Source organism: Xenopus laevis, chromosome 1L (genome assembly GCF_017654675.1).
Source record: "Xenopus laevis strain J_2021 chromosome 1L, Xenopus_laevis_v10.1, whole genome shotgun sequence".
Lineage (NCBI taxonomy): Eukaryota > Metazoa > Chordata > Amphibia > Anura > Pipidae > Xenopus > Xenopus laevis.
The window spans coordinates 219,894,507-219,919,853 of NC_054371.1; positions in this window are offsets into that span (position 1 = coordinate 219,894,507).

The window sequence follows — 25,347 nt, forward strand, 5'->3', positions numbered from 1 at the left end:
CCCATTAACAATAAAAAGGAGCATAGACCATTTGCTTAAAAGACTACTGTCGGCAATTATCCAGTTATTTGTCTGGTGAACTGCACCTTTAAATATACCATAGTGTCCATTATCCCTATAGAAGGTGTAAATACAATGCGTGATTGTTATTCCATAAAAATCATATTAAATCTGATATTCAGTGAGACGGCAACAGCCTGATTGCTATTGGCATATTCGCCCATAGAATAAAATACACATATATCATTCCACTGTCTTATTTTCATTTCCATTTCATACATGTGCAGCAAACCTGGCCCCTGGAGCTTGCATTCCTTTGTACCTTCCTCATAAAGTTTACGATCAAAGAGATCATTTTTCTCTGCCCTTGTTTGTTATAAAGGCTATTTACTCCTGCGCTGCCCGAGGCTTCCAATGAATGGCAAATGAACGCCTGCAGGCACCAGCGGGGTTGAACACGCAACATAAATACATAATAAATAAAATCAAAAAAAAAAAAAAAAAAGAGCATTTCTATCTGCAGATATTAACCCTAAAGAGCAGACGTCACCAGATAATTAAAGGTTAATAATGGTTGGCCGTTCGATTGATCCGGCAGGGTAGTAAATCATTAACAAATATGGCAAGGAAATGTTATATGTATCTGTTATATTACAGGAAGATCGATAGATATGGCAAAATGAATTTAGAAACAGTTGTTATGATGGAATAAAGTAACAACATATTCCACGGTGCGGTACAATGAATCACAAGGGAGAGCAAACGAGGGCAGAAACAAAAGAATGGAACAAGGAGAAATCAAAATATGGGTTTAGAGGGCCCTTAGAGAGGATCCACAAAAGATTGGATAGTTTTACCCCACAACAATGTGCAATATCGTATAAAGTAGTGCCGTTTTGGGAAAATGTTTCACTTTATGTCTGAAAATATGTTTTTTTGTTATAATGTTTTGTGCTTGTATGGAGGAAACCACCCATGTGACGTTTTCCATTTTTCTACAGCAGGCCTGCCTTGCTTTATAGCAGAGCTTCTAAATATACTCTTATGCGTCATAGACAAACAGCACAATCTATATTAGTGTCAGGCTGGGGAACCAGGGCCCACAGGGTCTCCACCACCCCAGTTGTGACCTCCCCCACTGCTGCAACCTCAGTCATGAACTCCCCCAATGGCTTATCCGTAACCCGTCCCACTGCGGACCTCCTGCCAGGCTTGCCCCAAAGTTGTACCTTCGACTCACTCTAAAGTTATCAGGTTCAGGCCCCCAGAGCCTGGGAAGACAGCAGTCCTAGGTGTGCGGAGCCCATGAAGGTCGTGACCCACCGGGTTTTCTCCTAGTGCCCTGGTGGCCCAGTCCAACTTTGATCTATTCAAATCAATTATAAGTGCATTGAAAGAGAGAATAAAAGCATCTGATGCTGGAATGAAAATTTGGTTAGAATGGACCTCAACACAGGGGCAACACCAGAGACAACTATCTGTCTGGTTGATTTGGTTTGTTCAAATATGATGCAGTGAGTTGGTGGCTGGAGGGACACCACAAGTAAATCAGAAGGCATTGCCCTATGACTTCACAGGTGACTTTCAGGTCCATGACATTGGCTCCTCTTTGATCTCCTGCTACTTCCCGGTGCCACTTTCTGCTCTTGTTCTTCTAGCTCATTCAACAATCAGACCAGCCTATGGCTTGCTTGTTTCTGAACAAATATCATCATTACACTTTGATATAGGTCTGTCTGGTTCAAGTCTTTTCAAAACCTTTCTTCAGACTGATCCAGAAGAAGACATCCCATTAGTAGGACAACTGAGCAAAAATCCTTCTTGACCACAAATGGTAAAAGTATGTTACCCTGGATCAATAATATATATATATGATTAGACATTGTATGGAACCTGCTGGGGTTTTTTCAAATGTCCCATGTCCTTTTATAAGAAACAGCTTAGAAACAACTCACGCTAACAAAGTTTCACAAAGGGTGAAGAAGTATTTTGAGCCGGTGCTGACAAGAAAGAAAACATATTCTTTCCTTGTTGCAGATAATGGCCCCTGAACAAAGTCCTAGGAGAAATTCAGGTATAGATCGGAGCACCTTGTTGCCTGGAATGGAAACAGAATAGATGTTCTGCTAAAGAACTGTATAACCCTGTGTTCCTAATGAGGAACAGGATTGAACTTGTTTCCTGCTACAGAAATGATGTGTCTTTATACCGTACTTGCCAATTTTGTCTACAGTAACAGCTGAGCTAAAGCCAGAATTATTGTGCAAAGTCCATTCACACAGTTTGCAGGAATGATCCAGTTTTCTTTTAGTAAATATTCTTTCTCTTACAGTATCTTGGGTTTAAATCAACATGTATCGGATTCAGGATAGGGATGCCTCAATTACAGAATTCGTTTTGGGATTCGGCTGTATCTAGACCTTTTTCAGCACAATTCACCAGAATCTAAGAGCCTGGCCAAACTCCATGAAGTGCTAAAAATTTGCCGCACACGTTTCACAGTCAAATCCCGACAAGTAGGATTCGGTGTATCCCTAGATCAAGACTGTTAGGAAGGTTTTGTAGACAGAATTACCACTGCTTTCTGTGAATAAAGAGACTTAACCTGAGTGACTTAGGTGCTACGTACAAGGTACCCCAACCACATTTTTACCTGCTTGGTCCGGCTACCTTATCTGACCCACAACTGCCTTGTCCACAATCAGAGTTAGACTGGACCAAACACTGGAAAAGGACCACTCCCCATGGCTGCCTCAGCCTGTGCTCTACTCCTTGACCTCCCACTGCCCCACATGTGGCCACATGAAGACATAAGAAGATACCCACTGGCAGGGGAGGCGGAGGAGGGTTGTGGCTGGGGCAGGGGGGCCCTGATGCAGCAGCTCCAGTGGGCCTGGAACCCCCCAGTCTGATGCTGTCCACGATCCAACCCGATACCCACTGATCACCAACCAGAAGTGGCATCACCACAAACCAGAAGTTAATGCCTCACAGAAATTGACATTGAGGGGAGAACAAGAAGAGGGTTGAAAAAACCTCAGAGCAACGGATAATGACATGGTTTAACCACAACATTTACTTTGGTTCTTTTTGGAACTTATTTTAGATATCTAAAAAGTCAGGTTACTGGCCACATTTTACTATACAGGTGGGAAACAACCCAACTTCTTGAAACAGTTGCACCACCAAAAGACATGAAGATTGTGTTAAAATCCAATAAATATAATATTCAGCTATAGGTATCCCACCTGCAGGTATCTGACCTGATATAGTTCTCTAGATAGTATGACCAAACCTAAGTTTAACTTAAGCACCGGGGTTTCATGTTTTCACATTTTTTTGCTTGAATTATAAAACAGGTCAAACAGTAGAAACCTTTGCCTGCTTGTTGCCCCTTTAGGAATGATAACTCGCTAAAAAAAGGAGTGAAACTATCCATACGGCAGGCATTGCAGTGCCACTGGGTCCTAGAAGTGTTGTGGGGCCAAGGGATTGTGAAATGTTAAAGGAACACATTGTATTTTCTGATGTAGAAGGGAACAAAGCCATAGGGGCCCATTTATTAAACCTCAATTTTTTTCTGGTCAAGGTTTATAGGGGTAAAACTCGATTTTTTTGTGGAAAAAAAACTAGAATTTTTAGAGATATGTCATGCCCCAAAGCTTTTAAAAATCCAAATCTGAAAATACATCTCAAACCTGTCGAGGTCATGTATAAATCAATGACAAATGTCTCTGAATAATCTGGATAATCTGGATAATCCGAAAAAATCAGGGTTTTCACCCGATAATCTGAAAAAGTCGAGTTTTCACATCGAAAATTCATTAAATCGAATTGTCAATCGTACAATATAAATTTACACTCGATTTTGTTGCGAGGTTTTGTATCTGATTTTTTTCGAGAATAACTATTGAGAAATGAGTTCAATTCAGGGAAGGGAGTTTGGTTGACTTCATAAAAAACTGAGATTAATTAGAGTTTTAGTAAATCGGCCCCTAAATCTTACACGTGACATGTCTTGCACTAACCCTTTTGTGCAGATAATAAATGACTATATGTTCTCTATGAGAATAAAACCCACAAGCCTTCATTCCTACAGATCAGTGGCGTTACTACTCACCTTTACACAAAACCCTTTTTGCACCTATCTGCAATTGCAACTTCTTCAGACAATGGCAGCAGATGGGCATCCGGGCCCCTCGTCGGGCCTTCCCCACCTATTAATCATGCGCCGGGGAGCTGCTGTCATGAGCGATGTCAAATCTCCCCCTGCCCAGCCACCTGCGATAACCGTTATTGCGGCTCCGGTGGGCCCCAAGGGGGTGTGGCAAGGGTGCAACTGCACCCCTGCACCCCTAGTAGTTACGCCACTACTACAGATACTACAGATACAATACCAATATCTGGACATTATAGTAACAGGATACATAATCTCCATGCCATTCTACAGCTGAAGTTGGGTTGTTTCCCACCTGTAGAGAAGAATGTGGTATTACATTGACTTCCTTGATATCTAATGTGAGCTGGACATAAAACTGACGCAAGTGCTGTGGTCAAATCATGTCAGTGTCCCTTTAATACATTCCGCTTATTTGTATAAATGCAGTTTAAGTATCTCAAGTCGCATTTAGACAGAGCAACACTTTTTATCGCTCTATCATACATCTCCAGACGTGTGACTCCATTCACACTAGAATGACTAGGTGTTAAGAAGGTAAAATACTAAAGTAGAGAAAGTGAAAACATTTGCAGAAGCTCCTAAAAGCCATTCTGTTAGGAAATTGTGTTTTGTATTGTTGTCACAATGGGGCTAACAGCAAGGAAGGAGATGGCTTTTCTGTGTCTGAGGCCAAAAGAACAAGGTTTTTGTATTTTAACCTCCTCGCCTGAACAAATACGGCAAACAACTTTGAAAGGGAAATTATAGCTATATTTAAAATGGACACCACTGCTTATCTGCTGTCATAGTCTGAAGTTGCCATTGCAGAGAGCTGCAAAAAAGAGTTTTGTGTAAAGGAGCCTTGACGTTACAAGTGCAAGTGAATACAGAAAACTCTGAATTAGGGGATGGCCGTCTCCCATAGACTCCATTTTATCCAAATAATCCAAATTTTTAAAAATGATTTCCTTTTTCTCTGTAATAATAAAACAGTAGCTTGTACTTGATCCCAACTAAGATATAATTAATCCTTATTGGAGGCAAAACCAGCCTATTGGGTTTATATAATGTTTATATGATTTTCTAATAGACTTAAAGTATAAAGATTCAATTACAGAAATATGCCTTATCCAAAAAAAACCAAGGTCCCGAGTATTAGAAAGCATAGAAAGCGTGGCAAATAGTTAATGCTTTTGGTCCTTCTGGTAAATATACAGGTTTGGGACCTGTTATCCAGAATACTCAGGACCTGGTGTTTTCCAGATAAGGGATCTTTCCATAATTTGGATTTCCCCACTTTTAGGTTTACTAAACAATAAAGAAACCAAATAGGATTGTTTTGCTTCCAATAAGGATTAATTATATCTTAGTTGGGATCAAGTACAAACTACTGTTTTATTATTACAGAGAGAAATCTTAGGTTTTTTATTAAAATGCAGCCTATTGGAGATGAGCTTGCTGTAATTCGGAGCTTTCTGAATAATGGGCTTTATGGATAATAGATCCCTTACCTGTACCACTATGCTTTGCTCTTGCTTCTGTTATCACTTTCTTGTACATTACTGGTATTTGGGGATAAGCAATGTCTGATACAAATTCTCAGCTAAATTGTGCAAATAGTTACAAAAAACAAGGGCACATGCGAGATCTTTTATTGATACCTCAACATTCAAAAACGTTATTGCAATAGTTGTCTCCATACAGAAAAACTGAGCATCTTATGTAAATCCTATTGCAATTAGTGTTGTCTGAATGGGCTTCTAATGACTGTAAAACAGACTCTGCTATGAGACGTATAACCCAATTTATCCTTTAAGGCAGGGATCCCCAACCTGTGGCTCATGAGTAACATGTTACTCCCAAACCCCTTGGATGTTGCTCCCAGTGGCCTCAAAGCAGGAGCTTCTTTTTGAATTCCAGGCTTGGAGGCAAGTTTTGGTTGTATAAAAAACAGCTGCCAGTCCACATAGGGGCTACCAAAAAGCCAATCACAACCCTTTTTTGGTATCCCAGGAATTTTTCATGCTTATGTTGCTCCCCAACTCTTTTAACAGTTGAGTGTGGCTCATGGGTAAAAAAGGTTGGGGACCCCTGCTTATTAAGCTTGTCTAAGGAAATATAGTTCACATCTCAAGAGAGAAGATGAATGACAAAGGACAGAGGTTATAGAAAATGAACCAACCACATTCCGCCCAACATTTTGGAAATAAAAAGAGGGACAAAAAAGTTGCCGCGAGTAGCGAGGCGATAATTTTTTTACCACTCCCATCTTTGTGACCCCCTAATTACCGTATTTATTTTACTAAATTTGGCAGGTTATGAAAGTTTGAACATATTTCTGTGTTTTTTTCCAGTTATTACAGTTTTGCTAATGAAGGTGAATTGCCCCTTATGCTGTGAGTCTAACTTCTCCCAAGGGACCTGTTATTTTATATTATTACAATTACTTATTTGCTTATCTCGAAATTGTTACAAAAGTATCTTATCTGAAGCTGTAGCTGTTCTGGGCTCTCTGACATAAGCTAATAAAGTTAGAAACTTTGTTTCTTTTTCTGGCTGTTCAGTGCAGAGAAAAACTGGATTTTCCAAGGCACTGCTGATTGAGCTGTCAAAAGAGGGACTGTCCCTCTAAAAACGGGACAGTTGGGAGGTATGTAACCATTGTTTGCCTCATCAAGAACTGGATAACTGACTGTTCACATCACAAGCTTAATGGGGAAAATCCTCTGGTGTCTGAGATATATATCATCTTTCTCATACTCTGAGTATTTTTAGCGGGGATGTTTTTTTTTCTCTAACAATAAGAAGTGGGTTTGTGTGTTATTGCATGCTGCAAGGCAGGTGAGATATTTGTACAGTCTGGGAAGATGATGAACAACAATAAATGTGGGGGACATTGCCAAATCCTGCAACATCTTTATTCGGTTACCCAGCATGCCACACTTGCAGAAAAACAAATGGAGAGTTGTAAGCTGTAACAGTTATTATGCTACGGTGAATGAACACATTACAATGTATTTTTATTCTTTAGAAATTTGCATCTGACTGATCTTTCCATTAGAGAAGCACATGCTTTGTACTGACATGACCTGACCCTGGTACAACTTTTGTCCACTGCAAAAAAAAAAACAAAAAAACAGCAGCAACCAATGAACAATTAGCTTTGACCCATGGCTTAAGCTTTGATTAATGAAAGCAATTGTCTGATTGGCTGCTGTAGTTCACTGATCTGGAACAAATTTGCACATTTCTTATTTAAGCCTTAGATGGCCACACACAATTTGAGATATATAATGAGACAGATAATGATAATGCTTTAATTATGGAATGGTCAAATTGGCTGCAATTTGTTTGCTAAGCCCTCCCAAAGCTATTGCCAGTGAATGGAGGTTTTAGTTATGGATTTGGTAATGAATTTATCCTGCCATGTATACTGGGGTTATAATACATGAATAAGATATTATATATATATATATATATATATATATATATATATATATATATATATATATATATATATATATATATTTCCCCATTCTTTGGGAGCTCTCTATATGATAATGTGTCAATGGTTGGACCATTACGTATCCTTGTTTTAACACACCTGTTCCATATACATGGAACTGGAACTGAATTGGATATATCATGTGTTCTGGGGGTATTATGCATGGAACTGTCACGCCCGGCCAAGCCGGCCGGGAGCCCAAGGCAACCTGGCCGGCCACTTCACCCCCGACTCACACAGAGGCACGCCAGAGAGAATTGCTAGTGGGGAAACAAGGATCCGGATCAGGGGTAGGCGACAAAAGAGGTACATACTTGTCGCCCCCAATTCTTTGTACCCAGGGCATGTGCCTCTTCCAGCCCTGTGAACTGTATTTGACATCTCATGTGTTCTGGGGGTATTATAAATGGAACTGGAACAGTATTTGATATCTCATGTGTTTTGGGGTATTATACATGGAACTGTATTAATCTTATTGTTCTAGGGATATTATGCATGGAACTGGAACTATATTTGATATCTCATGTGCGCTGGGTGTATTTTACGCGGAACTGGAACTGTATTTGTTATCTTATTGTTCTGGGGTATTATACATTGGACTGGAACTGTATTTGAGATATCGTGTTATGGGGGTATTATACTGTACGTGCAACTGGAACTATATTTGATATCTCATGTGCTCTGGGGTTATTATACATGGAACTGGAATTGTATTTGTTATCTTATTGTTCTGGGGGTATTAAACATGAAACTGGTATTGCATTTATACTGAGGGGTGTTCTGGAAGGAATTTTACATGCTATTTGTTCTGCGGTAATATACCTTGAGTTGGCCTTGGGATACTGCAAATAAGTCTGTTCAGACAATGCCTTTAATTTAGCCTCCGCAAACACAAATTCACCCTTCACCTAAGGGTCTGTCCTGAAAAAGAGATGGTTTAGATTCCATGTTACATCATCATCTTTGTCACTTAGTAATTGGTCAAACCAAGGGGCAAATTTACTTACGGTCGATTAACCCTCGATATTCGACATGCCAAATGGAAATCCTACGACTTCGAATATCGAAGTCTAAGGATTTAGCGCAATTCGTTCAATCGAACATTTGAACGATTAAATCCTTTGAATTGTTCGATTAGAAGGATTTTAATCCATCGATCGAACGATTTTTCTTAGAAAGCCTATGGGGACCTTCCCCATAGGCTAACATTGACTTCAGTAGGTTTTAGGTGGCGAACTAGGGGGTCGAAGTTTCTTTTTAAAGAGACAGTACTTTTAATAGTTCGAATTGTTCCATTCGTAGTCGTAGTCGAAGGTCGAAGTAGCCAATTCGATGGTCGAAGTAGCCAAAAAAAACAGTTGAAATTCAAAAATTTTTTTTCTTCTATTCCTTCACTCGAGCTTAGTAAATGGGACCCCAAGTGATGCATTTACAAACCACAAAATTGACTGCCTTTAAAAAGAATTTACTAAAATTTGTGAAACTAAACAGAGACAAAATGATCTTAAGCCTGTGTTCTTAAGTGACCCTAAGAGCCACTCTGGGGGTCACAAACTGATCCCTTGCAGCTACCAGCATGATGTCACCTAAGCCCTGAGTTCTGAAATTGGGTCCCCAGTGATCTCATTTTCTCAGGTCTGGTACAAGTCTCTTGAGTCCATACAACAACCACAGATGGTACATATGTGATGTGCTGGGGGACTAATAGGTATGTTTCTTTTATTACATGGGATACAATATGGTTTTTAATCTTTTCTATTTTCATTGTCCATTCCCTCTTTCATTTGGGTACGATGCTGAGGAACAAAGACTCGTATATGGAGAAAGCCACAACTGATATTCTCTGGGATTCCATTCTTATAATCATGCTCCGTCAATTAGCCATGGAAAGCAAGATCTTGACCTTCAAGCCGCACTTCTGGATGCCCCGGGAAACAGTATATCTGTCTGCTTTCTCCAAACAGAGTTCCCAATTACAACGACGCTGTTTGAAAAAGGTCAACGCCATGCTCAAGAGCTGAAAACAGCATGCCCTTCAATTCAAATCATAAAATCCCTTTAAAGCAATTACATATATTGATTTTTATTGAATGTGGAAATGTGTTAGGTATCCCATTTTTCTGATGCTAATCAATTAATTATTTGACTCTCTGAAAATTGCATGTAATAACAATCTGATCATGGAGAAACATTTTTAACTCTACAAGACACCGAGGCTCGTAAGTTGGCTTTCTATACGAAACAGCATGTTGTTTGCTTTTCTCCTATGGCCAATAAGGAGTTGTCATACCTTCAAAGAACATAATAAATCTAAGATTGCAGCTTAGGATATCTGGTATCTGTAGTGTAGCAGTTCTCGTATTCCAGTTAGCACTTCATGTTCTTTTATATGAGGCACAGCTGGAACTCAGGCATACAAAAGAATGAAAATGTGGACAGGTCTCGGCAGGATTGCTTTTTCATGTGTGTGATTTCTGTTTCAGTCCACATATGTGATGATTCCTTGGCGTCACCTGAAGTGTTGTTGCAGGAAACTGAAAGCGTCAATGTTCATGATCTAGAAAGTAACCTTTGTACACAGAACCTTCAAAGGCCTACATGACAATTACTGTAATCTGTTATTTTTCTATCTTGAGGACATCTTGAGAACATCATCTTGAGGACATCTTGAAAACATCTTGAGGACATCTTAAAGGAAACCAACATGTTGACTCATGTTGGCAACTTAGGGAGCTAAGGGTCAGCTTCTTGGCCAGAGCTATGAAAGACATTGCCACAATGAATATATGCAATCAGATAATTTTAAGCAGCTTTAAAGTAGCCTTTAGTCATTTTCATAGATCATGGGTCCCCAAGCTTTTTAACCTGTGAGCATCATTCAAATCTAAAAAAAAAAGTTGGGGAGCAACAAAAGCATAAAAAAAATCCCGTAAGGGGTGTAAGTGGTTATTTTGTAGCTCCTATACCAACTGGTAGACTACAGGTGGGTCTGTTTGGCAGTAAACAAGGTCTTTATACAACCAAAACCTGCCACCAATTCAGAAATCCAAAAATGAGTACCTGCCTCGAGGCCACTGGGAGCAACATGAAAGGGCTTGGTAGCAACATGTTGGTTTTGAGCCACTAGTTGGGGATCACTGCGATAGATAATAGATAGATAGATAGATAGATAGATAGATAGATAGATAGATAGATAGATAGATAGATAGATAGATAGAGATAGATAGATAGAGATAGATAGATAGATAGATAGATAGAGATAGATAGAGATAGACAGACAGACAGACAGACAGATAGATGATAGATAGATAGATAGATAGATAGATAGATAGAGATAGATAGATAGAGATAGATAGATAGATAGATAGATAGAGATAGATAGAGATAGACAGACAGACAGACAGACAGATAGATGATAGATAGATAGATAGATAGATAGATAGATAGATAGATAGATAGATAGATAGATAGAGGTCTACACATGACCATGTCTGCTTGTTTGGCAGGATCACCAAATGAGTGAATCTGGGCCCTGATTGGATGCCCACATTCTGAGCCAAATCACATCATCCATGGGGCCTATGGAGACCCATTAGACAGGAATTACATCAACAAACTAATGTGTTCCTCTTCCAATTGGATTTTCAATGCTGTCCGGATATGTCCAATAAACCTGTTGATATAGAGGCATAGATTTACAGACAGAAATGCAATTTATCCTCTATTACAAATCATGGTATATGGCCCCTTTAAAATATACTGTGCAGCTTTCAGCTCTTGTAAAGGGACACTATTGAAATAGAGATCTTTCCAGTGTGAGCTGCTAGGCTAATAAAGGCAATAAATGGTCTGTTACAATGAAAGACTGACCAAGTAGGGATTGTTTACACTGAAGAAGTCTCATATGCCTTATTCACCAGTCGATCATTGCAGTGAACACCAGGGCATCACTTGTGATTTGAAGAAAGAAGGATTCCTCTTAAGGCACTAAAATATTTTTTTATATTAAGAGCTTTGAAGTTGTTCGTTTCTCCCCTTGAAGAAATAATTGTGGAAGATTTCATAGAAAGGGTTAGACAGCTTTTTATCAAGCAAGAAAAATACAATAAAACTAGTACTAATTCTATGATTGGTCTTATTGCCATTTTGGAGTTGCGATGGCATATTTTCCCTTCTGATTTAAATTGGAGATAAGATCAAGTGGATTATTTTTGTTTTCCTCTTGATGAGCTGCAAGTTAAGGTGGCCATATATGGGCCAAGAAAAGATGCCAACAGACAAAGGGGCACATTTACTAAAGAGCAAATTGTGTCTTTTTGATGAATTTTTTGTTAAAAACGCAATTCACAGTGACATCACCTGTTTACTAAAAGAGGACCAACACATTTCGCTAGCGCATTTCCTTGTCGGTAAAGAGCTTCTGCTGTGTTTCACCAGGCGAACGATCGTAAAACTGATAATTTATTAAAGTGTCAAAATTTCAATTCGTTACCCTTTTCACCAAAATCTATTTACCCTGGTTCTGACCGGCAAATGAATACAATGACCCTACATCTTCAACATTATTATGTCAGTGACATTATATCCTGTATTCCAAACAAGTCATAAGCAAAAGTCAAAACGCTGGTGGTTTTTTTTTTCATATTTGAAATGGGATTATGTTTACAAGCTCATTTGTTTTAGGGTTTAATAAAAAGTGGCCAGCAATTAGACCAACATCTCTAATAAATACATACAGTACAGATGACCTTCATATACCCACTGAATTTAAAGTGACGTAAGCGTAATTAAGTTAACAAAGTTTAGCTAGGAAGTAAGTTACGCTAGAATCAACAAATCACATAGCAGCATAACACGCCTAGCTCACTGCAAGATGGACAGATACATGAGAGACAGGGAATCATTTATTTAGAGTTGTCAAAATATCAGGCTATTGGACATTGATAATCAATGAGTTCCATGATTATATAAAGTTCAGGTCAAGGAACTCTGAGGTGGCTGCTAATAGACCTTTATATTGAAGAAGTGCTACATTATTTCCAGGCCCAGATTTCTGGGTAGGCCACAATGGCCTGGGCCTAAGGCGGTAAATATTGGGGGGCAGCATGCCGCAGACTGGCCCATCTCCACTGGGGACTGGGCAGGAGATTTTGGCAGCTGTTTGAATCTCCCGCCCGACTAGTCCCCAATGCCAGTGATCACACAGGAGCAGTGGTGGCTAGCAGGTGTGTGTGCAAGGGGGGTGCAAGTTTAGGGGGCAAAAAGTTTAAATTCAGCCATAATTTTTTATTATTATATATAGGTAGTTTTGGACCTGTTATCCAGAATACGCAGGACTTGGGGGTTTCCAGATAAGGGATCTTTCCATAATTTGGATCTTCATACAGTAAGTCTACTAGAAAATCATGTAAACATGAAATAAACCCCATAGTATATCTTAGTATATCTTAGTTGGGATCAAGTACAAGGTACTGTTTTATTATTACAGAGAAAAAGGAAATCATGTATATATATATATATATATATATATATATATATATATATATATATATATATATATATATATATATATATATATATAACTGATGACTTCATTAAGGGCACATTTTTACAGTTTATTTAGGGCTCTGGTGCATTGTAAGAGATTTATTCATAGTGTCTATTAATCTATTAATTGTCACATCTAAAAATGTTCCAGAGATGAAAGAATTTTGTCAAAAAGGGGGATGTTTATCCTGTTATTCAGAATGCTTGGAAGGGAGCTGGGGGTTTCCCCACATAAGGGATCTTTCTGTAATTTAGACCACGATGCCTCAAGTAAACATGAAATAAACCCAATAGGCTGGTTTTGTTTCCAAAAAGGATTAATTATATCTTAGTTGGGATCAAGTACAAGCGACTGTTTTATTATTACAGATTACAGAGAAAAAATAAATCATTTTTAAAAATTTGCACTATTTGGATAAAACGTAGTCTATGGGAGATGGCTATCCCCTAATTCTGAGTTTTCTGGATAACATCTTTCCGTATAACTGATCCCATACCTGTACTAGCAAAATGTCACCTTGACTTTCAGTTACAAACTGGGCCGGAGGGACACCAGGGACACCAGGAAAAACCCGGTGGGCCACGGCCCAGATCCGCTTCTTAATGCTGTTGACAATGCGGCACAAACCCAGCGCCACGCTCATACACACAAACGCGGTGCATTGGGTCAGAGGGGGGCCCTGGGGCAGTAGCCCCGGTGGGCCTCAAGCCCCCCAGTCTGACCCTGAGTTTAGTCATATGTGGGATTAATTGAATGGGGATCTAGCAGTGGCTAAGGAACATTATGGTTTAACTGCTTAAAGTGATAATAATATTCTTTGTGTTGGTGGCTCTATTGTGTTACTCTGATCTGTGAAAATAATTTTTCAAAATGTGAATTATTTGATTAAAGTGGAGTCACTGGGAGACGACCTTCCCGTAATTTGGAGCTTTCTGGATAACAGATCCCAGACCTTTATGGTGTACTGACCCTCAAATGGCCTGTTACAAGCAGCACTTCTGCACATTTCCGAGGCAACAGCTCACGCACACAAATCACAATTACAAACTTCAATATATCCCTCCAACATCTTCATAATTAATAAATGAAAAATGTTATTGCAGCTAATCAATAATGATGTTAGGGAAGATTGATCTAATAGGGAACGCTTTTGAGGGTATATTTTTTTTCACCTTTATAGAACAAATAGCTCCCTGGGGTCCAGCCGAACTGATCGACACTCAGGACTCCGACCAAACGGCAAAGGGAAAAAAAACAATTGAAAGACAATTAATTAAAATCCGTGGGGGGGGGAATGACATTCACTGCCATTTATATGAAAAGCAAGAATATTAAGCAGCTGGCCCGTTCAGTGTTTACATCGGTTATGGGTAGGAATATAATTGTCTTGTCATTTTGCTTCTTGTAGATATGAACTAATCTCTTTGGCATCTGGCAGATTCTCAATGTTAATAATAGGGATGCAACGAATCCAGGATTCGGTTCGGGATTCAGCAAGGATTCGGCCTTTTTTAGCAGGATTTGGATTCAGCTGAATCCTTCTGCCCGGCCGAACCAAATCCGAAATCCTAATTTGCAGATGCAAATTAAGATTGGGGAGGGAAATTGCATGACTATTTGTCATAAAACAAAGAAGTAAAACATTTTTTCCCTTCCCACTTCTAATTTGCATATGCAAATTAGGATTCGGATTCAGTTTGGTATTCGGCCAAATCTCTTGCTAAGGATTCAGGGGTTTGGCCGAATCCAAAATAGTGGATTCGGTGCATTCCTAGTTAATAATCACATTCGGCCATGGCCTGGATTTGTGGAAAGGCCACAAAGGCTCGGGCGTAGGGCAGCAGAATTTTAGGGGCACAATGTCACCCAGCCACATTGCAATGAGTTCAGAAGCACTGGGGACATGTGGACATAGCTCTTTAAATCTCTTGTGCACCAATCCCTCTGCTCTGGACCCAACGAGATAAGACTTTGCGAGTGCATATTAGGGAGGCGGAAATGGGAAAGGGGGGCAACAAGTAGTCCTGGCCTAGGGGCACCCTATGTATAAATCCGACCCTGCTCTTGGATTTATCGGCACCAAGGCCCAGTTTTGTGAAAAAACAGGGGGAGAAGTCGTATGCCATGGAGATGCCAGCATCAGAACACCAGTGCTGGTAGACATAATAAAGCCTAAAGTACAAATTATATTGTGTATTGGTAGATATACTCAGTTTTACACAGGTGTGTCCAACCTGAAGCCCCCCATCTGGATTGAACAGCAACTATTAAAAATCCACTATTTTTGGTCAAAACTCCCAAATTCAAAATCAAAACCACCAACTCGAATTTGAAGTAGAATGTGAGATTTATCCCAGCTCAACCCTGAAAAAGTTCCAATTCGACTATTCTCCACCTAAAACCTGCCGAGTTCATGTAGAAGTCAACGGCAGAAGTCCCTTGAACTATTTGAAGATTTTAATAGTAGTGAGGAGCCAAATTTTTTGCCAAGTTTCATGTAAATAATGTTGCCCCATAGACTCCAATGGGAGAATAAAATGTTCGGTGCCACGTGTGGAAAAAGATTTGCAGCGCTTCAAAAAATATTTGAGTCAAATTTGATTCAAATTCGATTCAAATACGATTTGAGTTTTCGGGTCAGGACTAATCGATCGAAAGTTCAAATTCATAAATAACATACCATTCAAATTGTAAATAAAATAAAAAAAATGCACATTACTCTAAAATTTGTCCTTTGATAAAAAAATCCCGTATAGTCTGCATGCAGGGTGGGGGGTGATGTTAGAATCCTGCTATAGCTAGTAATGGGCGAATTTGAGGGAAAATTCGCGAAATGGCAAAAAATTCACAAAACGGGACCTGCGTCAATTTTTTTTGACGCTGGCGAATTCCCGATGGCAAATTTTCCCGTCGGTTTCACAAATTTATTCCCCAGCGATGAATCGCAGGAATTCGCAGTGAATTCGCGCCTGGCGAATAAATTCACCCATCACTAGCTATAGCTTTGAACGGAAGGGACCAGGAGGTGAGCCCATTGCCTACCCATGGCAGGTGTAAAGTACAGGGTTGCACTGAATGCAACAACGCTGGGCTATTGGTGCCTTTATTCTGCATGGGAAAAATAACAGTATTTCTTTAAAAAAACAGTAACATAATTTTTAAAAAATAAAAAAAATTCGACTTAATTAACTTAATTAACTTTTAATTCGCAAAGTTTTTATTAAGAAATTACTTACCGGTTTTAGGAGATAGCCAGGGAGGAGAAATCGAGCGCCGCACGATGGATCGTTGCCCTGCCGCTGTTTCTGAAGAGGAGCGCAAGCAGAGAATTGGTAATCAGTAAAGTAATTTCTTAATAAAGACTTTGTGGGGGCTGGTGATGAGCCGGGGCAAGTGATAAGTGCCACCAGGACCTGTGACCGCACTTTTCCTTTCTCTCATTCAGGGCCTGGACTAAGGGTAGGTAGAAAGATGAGGCGCAAGCATAACACTCCATGGGCACATGCCTCTTCTGCCTACCCTTAATTCTGTCCCTGGTGATAGGTGCCCTTTAAATCCAGAGTAAGAGGCTGACCATCTATTGTCACCTAAGGGTGACATTCTGTGCATCTTAGTGCTCTTGTCTGGTGCTTTTGGGCTGGCAATACCATCAGCAGGAGGCGTCTGCCTTAAAGGGATACTGTCATGGGAAAAAAAAAAAATTCTAAATGAATCAGTTAATAGTGCTGTTCCAGCAGAATTCTGCGCTGAAATCCATTTCTCAAAAGAGCAAACAGATTTTTTTATATTTAATTTTAAAATCTGACACGGGGCTAGACATTTTGTCAATTTCCCAGCTGCCCCAAGTCATGTGACTTGTGCCTGCACTTTAGGAGAGAAATGCTTTCTGGCAGGCTGCTGTTTTTCCTTCTCAATGTAACTGAATGTGTCTCAGGGAGACATGGGTTTTTACTATTGAGTGTTGTTCTTAGATCTACCAGGCAGCTGTTATCTTGTGTTAGGGAGCTGCTATCTGGTTACCTTCTCATTGTTCTTTTGTTTGGCTGCTGGGGGGGGGGAAAGGGATGGGGTGATATCACTGTAACTTGCAGTACAGCAGTAAAGAGTGATTGAAGTTTATCAGAGCACAAGTCACATGACTTGGGTTAGCTGGGAAATTGACAATATGTCTAGCCCCATGTCAGATTTCAAAATTGAATATAAAAAAATCTGTTTGCTACTTCTGCTGGAGCAGCACTATTAACTGATTCATTTTGAAAAAAATTTTTTTTCCCATGACAGTATCCCTTTAACATTAATAATTAGAATCAAACTAATCATGTGGCTGTAGTTCCCCTTTAATGAGTGGGTAAGGAGCAAATGTTACATAAATAAATACAAAAAGTGAAATCCAGTGTCAGTGAATGAATAGTGTACTACAATAAGACATGTAATGAATCTTGGTGGTGGGGGGTTGGTGAGAATAGCGCTAGAGGCACAAATATCACCAGTTCTGAACAGGCTATAGAATATCTATCCACATACATACACAAAATGACACACTGTATCCTGGCACTACCGAAGATACACACACATACACAAATGGAATTTAAAGGGCAAGTCAACCCCAAAATAAAAGCTTGCCCCATAAAAGAACACATAATTCTAAGCAACTTTGCAATATACATTTATATAAAAATGTTCAATGCTTTTATTTATTTTATAAAGTTATTTGTAAAAACAATAGCTGTTTGTCATGAATGGATATTGCAAAGTTGCTTAGAATTATGTTTTCTTTTATTAGGCAAGTTTTTATTTTAGGGGTTGAGTGGCCTTTAAAAAAAAATCTAAATATTAATCTACATCAAAAGTTACCTATAGGTCATGTTGATCATTTTTCGCTGATTGTTCTGGTTTTTTAAGTATTTGTCACTTGAAGTTCCTAAACCTTTTTTGCCAACCTGACTGTCAGTTAGAGTTTCTAATGCTAACGGACTCCTGCTGCACAAATATGGCAGCCCCCTCGTAGAGGAACAGGGTAGTAAGAAAGGTAATGGAAAAGCATCAGGCAACTACTTTTACTGCTAAAATTATAAATAGCTTTCGAAGAAAATGTTATGATAGATAATAAAAAATGTTATTTTCTGATGTCAGTATCTCTTTAAGTAACTTTTCATCAATAGTGACTAGTGATGGGTGAATTTGGGGCGTTCTGCTTGGCCGAAAAATTCGTGAATTACCTGCGAAATTCGAGAAACGTTTTTGAGGCCGGCGTCCATTTTTTTTACGCCGGCGAATTTTCGTGGCAGGCTCACAAATTTATTTGCCGGCAGCGAATAAATTCGCCCATCACTTATAGTGACGAGCGAATCTGTCCCTGTGAAAAAGATTCGGGAAACGGCTCAACTTCCAGAAATGCATTGAAGTCAACGAGCAACAATTTTTTCGAGTGAAACAATTTTTCTCGCTCCCAATGCATTAAAGTCAATGGGAGTTTTTTCTTGTGGCAGCTTTTTTGTCTCTGCAAATTTTTTGTCCAAATGCATTAAAGTCAATGGGTGTTTTTCTTAGGGCGACTTTTTTTGACATGGTGCCATCTTTGTCTCTGCGACTTTTTTCTCGTGGCTAATTTTTCCTCAGTCAATTTTTGACACAGTTTCGCGGACAAATTCATGGCTGGCAGGAAAATTCGCTCATAACTCCACATAAAACAGTTCAGTACAGAAACCATACGTGGAAATGCCAAACTCACATGAAGTATGGGATCCATTATCCTGAAACCCGTTATCCAGAAAGCTCCAAATTACGGAAAGGCCGTCTCCCATAGACTCCATTTTATCCAATTTTTTTTAAATGATTTCCTTTTTCCTCTGTAATAATAAAACAGTAGCTTGTACTTGATCCCAACTAAGATATAATTAATCCTTATTGGAAGCAAAACCAGCCTATTGGGTTTATTTAATTTTACATGATTTTCCAGTAGACTTAAGGTATAAAGATCCAAATTACAGAAAGATCTGTTATCCAGAAAACCCCAGGTTCCAAGCAATCTTGATAGCAGGTCCCATGAGTCTCTCTCTGCTCACTCATAGCTCTGGGTTCAGATTACAGCAGAGAACGGAGGGGAGACAGGAGCAAACTGAGCATGCTCAAGCCCTAGCCCTGGAGGTTTAAGCTGAAAACAGGAAGTCTGATACAGAAGCCCATGAGTACACAATAGAAGGAAAGAAATGTGGTGTTTCTTTTGACAGAGGACTCAGAGCAGCATTACTTTGAGGGTTTACTGGTGTATTTATATAGACCTTTCTTATAAGGCTTACTTAGTTTTAACCTTTCCTTCTCCTTTTTTAAAGGGGTGGTGCACCTTTGAATTAACGTTTTGTATGTTATAGATTGGCCAATTCTAAGCAACTTTAAATTGATCTTCATTATTTTATTTTTTTTTTATAGTTTTTTGATTATTTGCCTTTTTTTCTGACCCAGCATGCAGCATCTGCATCCGACAGCCGTTTCATGCCGGATGAACGCTGCGACAACATCCGACATTGCTATTGGTTACCTCATTTCTGCCGCATCCGATTTAACGCCTGTGTTTTGGCGCAGCGTGTCGGATCCGCTGAAATCGCTTGCAAGTCGTTCGCGTAGTTCTACCCTTAGAGGTCACATTCCGGCATAAACCTGGGAAAGTAGATTTTCACGATTGTTCTCATTTATTGCAGATATTTTATCAGCGGGTTTATTCAATTCAAAAATCGCTAAAATATGATTGCAGCCTAACGAGTGTAATTTTGAGAAGCTTTGCAGACCTGTCCTTTAGCATTTTGGCAGTATTACGCGATTGATTGGGAATTATTTTTTGGAAGATTTAATGGCTTAACTCTTAGAAAGGAAAGTCTTGTTTTGCAAACATTAATTTCCCAGTAGTACCGAGTCCTAAATTACCTGATTCCACCATCAGAAGATGATTGCATTGTAGAATTAGATTTCCCTACTTTGCTTAAGCATTCGGCTTTGGGTAATCACTGAATATGACGATATGAAATCAGCCTTCCAATTTTATTCTGCTTTGAGGCATTTAGAAATGAAATTACTCTGTGCATACAAACTGCACTAAACGCCATTGCTCAGCTTATACATTACTGTGTATCACAGATGTACAACCGAGCACGGCTTTGCCATTCAAACAACTAAAAACATTTCTAGAAAAGAATATACAGGTACGGGATCCATTATCCGGAAACCCATTATCCAGAAAGCTCTAAATAATAGAAAGGACATCTACCGTAGAGTCCATTATAAACAAGTAATCCAGATTTTTAAAAATGATTTCCTTTTCCTCTGTAATAATAAAACAGTTCCTTGTTCTTGATCCCAACTAAGATATAATTAATCCTTATTGGAAGCAAAACCAGCCTATTGGGTTTATTTATTGATAACATGATTGTCTAGTAGCCTTAAGGTATGAAGATCCAAATTATGCAAAGATCCATTATCTGGAAAACCCCAGGTCCCGAGCATTTTGGATAACAGGTCTCATACCTATATTGCTTATTAAGTAAAGCAGGACAAAGACAAACACAAAGAGCCTTCACCCACATGGGCTCATCACATCTAGCGACATACTCCCGTTTACCAGATGCACCTGCTAAGGGATATTAGTCTAAAGGGGACATTTATAAATGCAGCTTTAATGGTGGGTGCTCTAAAAGGGCCACAATGGAGAATGTATATTGATGCAAATCATTAAGGTACTTGCCATTGTGTCCATTTAGCCTCTTCTAATGAATGGTGCTCAACTGCGACTATTGATGCTGGGGAACCACCACCATGGACCACAATTAGATTGAAATTATGGGGAGAAGTGTTGAGTTATGTCTACAAAAACATATCGATTCACATGTGATATTGCACTTTGCACTTACATTTGTAAACGATCCCTTATAAGTGCAAGGTGCAACACGCTCTAACTAAAGGGAGCCTTGAACTTAATACCCTGACCAGGTCCAGGGCTCCCTTAATGTACTGAGCCTACAGGTACTTAATGTTGTAACAAATGAGTTGCACACAGTTGAAGGGTGTGTAAAAGTATGTCTGTTTGGTCACATTTGAATGGTGTGTAAATATATGTCGGTGTTCCACCAATCAGCCTATTTGCACAAAGATTTTTTGCACAGCAGATATCTGGTACAAACTGGTCACAGTCGGGTACATTTAATGGGAAGCATTTTTGCACTTGTTATTACAGTTGTGCAACCAGAGTCGGACTGGGCTGGCGGGACACAGAGAAAAAATTAGGGATTCACTGAGTTCAGGATTTGGCTAGTATTCGGCCATTTGCAGCAAGATTCGGATTTGGCTGAATCTTTGTGCCTGGCCAAACCGAATCCTAATTTGCATATGTAAATTAGGGGTGGGAAAGTAAATCATGTGACTTTTTTCCACTTTTACTTTCCTGAACCCTAATTTCTATATGCAAAGTAGGATTCATATTTTCAGCCGAATCATTCTCTAAGGATTCAGGATTTTGGTTGAGTGCCAGATAGTGGATTCGGTGCATCCCTAGAAAAAAAACAATGGGCACCCACCAACCCAGCGTAATAAAGAAAAGAGATGCGGTACGCAGCCTTCACGAGATGCCGGTTACTTCGTGCCGGCTTCAACTCCTAGATTCACTCTGAGGAAGTGCCGGTGGATCCGGCAAGAAACGCGTAAGTCAGCGTGCATACCCACCGCCCAATCTTTCACCTGTGTGTATGGAATAAAGCCTGAATTTTGCATTCAATACTGCTGTCCGAGTCTTGTCCAGGAACTGCGCCGCAAACACGGGGGTGCGATGAATCTAGGACCCACCAACCCAGACCCACTCCCCTGAATGGCCTGCAAGATGATGTGCCGCAATCTGCAGCGCGCCAGCGTTTTCACAGGCATGCTAATGTTCGCACATGCGCGCTGGCAAGGGGTGCGCAAGGGAAGTTTGGAAGTCGGAAGGGGGTCCTGCTAGGAGGGTGATTGTGGTCGCCGCACCGGTGGTCCCCCAATGCTCCATTCCGAAACTGTGTTCAACATCCTGAACGTGTTTAATGTGGATAGGACATGGGTGTTCAAAAGGGATGTGATTTTGTAAGAAGAATATAGAATGTGTTCTGGGCAGTTTACAAAGGGAACACATGTAATTTACACTTGGTCAGTGGCAGGGGCACAGTACAGGGTTCTCTTCCATATTAGACTACCATGTATTGGGCCTTTATTCATATCATCTCTGCCATCTGAATTCTCTGATGAATTTTCAAGACCCAGTTTATGACCCATACAATTGGACTAGGCAGATCACAGACTGAAATTCCCTATCGTATTACAGATAGACCTAGGGTTAAAGGAGAACATATATATGTATAGCTTGTCATGCACTCCGGTATAGGGATGTAGCGAACGTCGGAAAAAAAGTTCGCGAACATATTCGCGAACTTGCGCAAAAACGCGAGCGGTTCGCGAACGGTTCGCGAACCCCATAGACTTCAATGGGAAGGCGAACTTTAACATCTAGAAAAGACATTTCTGGCCAGAAAAATGATTTTAAAGTTGTTTAAAGGGTGCAACGACCTGGACAGTGGCATGCCAGAGGGGGATCAAGGGCAAAAATGTATCTGAAAAATCTGCCTGTGTGTGCTTGGAAGAGATAGTGTAGGGGGAGAGCTGTTAGTGATTTCAGGGACAGATGATAGTAAGTTTGCTGGCTAGTAATCTGCTTGATACTGCTCTGTATTGGAGGGACAGAAGTCTGCAGGGATTTGAGGGACATTTTAGCTTAGGTAGCTTTGCTGGCTAGTAATCTACTGTTCTCTTTAAACAACTGCCATACGTTGACCTTGTAGGCATTGTTTGCCCAGTTTTTTTGGACGCAGCCACTGAAGCACAGTTGCCAGAAAAAATATGCCATATAAATGCTGAAAATAGTCATTTTTCGCCATACGTTGACCTTGTAGACATTGTTTGCCCAGTTTTTTTGGTTGCAGCCACTGAAGCACAGTTGCCAGAAAAAATATGCCACATAAATGCTGAAATAGTCATTTTTGCCAAAAAAAGTGACTCCGGTGTTTTTTCTGGAGACGGTAATATTATGGATATTTAGACAGAATGGGAACAAGGTCACACAGCTCGATGGCGGGTTGAAGAAAACAGTGTGCAAATAATGCCTACAAGGCCAACGTATACACTACTACAGCGGTGGATACGGATTACGTAAAATATATGAATGCTGCTTGAAAAAAGTGACTCCGGTGTTTTTTCTGGAGACGGTAATATTATGGATATTTAGACAGAATGGGAACAAGGTCACACAGCTCGATGGCGGGTTGAAGAAAACAGTGTGCAAATAATGCCTACAAGGCCAACGTATACACTACTACAGCGGTGGATACGGATTACGTAAAATATATTATGGCTGCTTGAAAAAAGTGACTCCGGTGTTTTTTCTGGAGACGGTAATATTATGGATATTTAGACAGAATGTGAACAAGGTCACACAGCTCGATGGCGGGTTGAAGAAAACAGTGTGCAAATAATGCCTACAGGGCAAATAATGCCTAAAAGGTCAACTTATACACTACTACAGCGGTAGTAAAATAAAAAAAAGTAAAATAAAAAAAAATGAATATTAAAAAAAAAAATTAAAGTTGGTGCTGCTGAACTACTAGGAGCAGCAGATTAGCACACCAGTCCCACTCCCCAACACTGCTAGACTAATAGCACTGGGCTCTTATAGTAGTAGTAGTAGTAGTAGTAGTAAAACAACAAAAAAATAAATAAAAGCAGTCCTTACAAGGACTACTGTTATTGCAGCAGTCAGCAGATGAGATCAGAAGCAGGACAGCTGCCCACTGCAGCTACATACAGAGCACTGCAGTAGAAGGTAGATTACTAGCCAGCAAAGCTACCTAAGCTTAAATGTCCCTCAAACCCCTGCAGACTTCTGTCCCTCCAATAACAGAGCAGTATCAAAACGATTACTAGCCAGCAAACTTTCAACTGTCCCTGAAATCACTAACAGGCAGCAGCTCTCTCCCTACACTATCTCTTCAGCACACACAGGCAGAGTGAAAAAACGCTGCAGGGCTTCGGTTTTTATAGGGAAGGGGAGTGGTCCAGGGGAGAGCTTCCTGATTGGCTGCCATGTACCTGCTGGTCTGGGGTGAGAGGGCAAAAAAAAGCGCCAACAATGGCGAACCCAAAATGGCGAACGTCGCGCGACGTTCGCGAACTTCCGGCGAGCGCGAACACCCGATGTTCGCGCGAACAAGTTCGCCGGCGAACAGTTCGCGACATCTCTACTCCGGTACAACACTTTAACGTGGGTTTAATATTTTATCAATCTGAAGGTTTCCCATCTATATTTTACAGCCTGTTGAGTGCTGATTGCCATCATACATACTTAGCACTTGGGAATGAAAAGATGTCTTTCATCTCGGAATGTGTGAAACTCAATGCTTTGAAGTAAATCCCGTCATTTTACTGATTAGCGTTGGGTCATTTATTATTCATCATTCCTGTTTATGCTGCTGTTCTCAGATCAGACATCTTTGTGCCTTACAGAGTTTAGCCCATTGATCCGCTGACAAGTCCTAAGAAAGGTGATGGTGTTACATCACGGCTGCTTGTGATGCACATTGGGAACAAGATAATAACCTTGATTGGACACTTTGAAACAATGGCTTTGTTAAATAAAACCACTCGATAAAGCAAAGGGATATTTACTGATGAAAGAGAGAGAATTATGTTTCTCAGAAGGTCACCTGAGACTTTCTAAAGCATCGGTGGTCAGTGTAAGGTCCTCTTGAGTCTCTACTAATCCAACCTAATTTCAGAGGACAACTACTATTATAGGGTTGCAGGTTACCCATCGCTGAAGGAGGTGTTAAGGTTACCTGGAAGCTAATTTGATTTCCTACTTGAAGACCAATGTGAAAGAAAGTTTGAAGTGAAGTTTTATTTAACATCCTAGTTATTCAAAGAGCTTTTTTTCCGGTTGACTGTTTTCATTTTCAGGTAGGTGAATGTCCCAGTTTAGGAACCTCTGGATCAGCAACATCTTGAGGGCAGATGTTTTTATAGGGTTGGAGGTTGTCAATCACTGAGGGAGTACCGAAGGTTAGCTGTAAG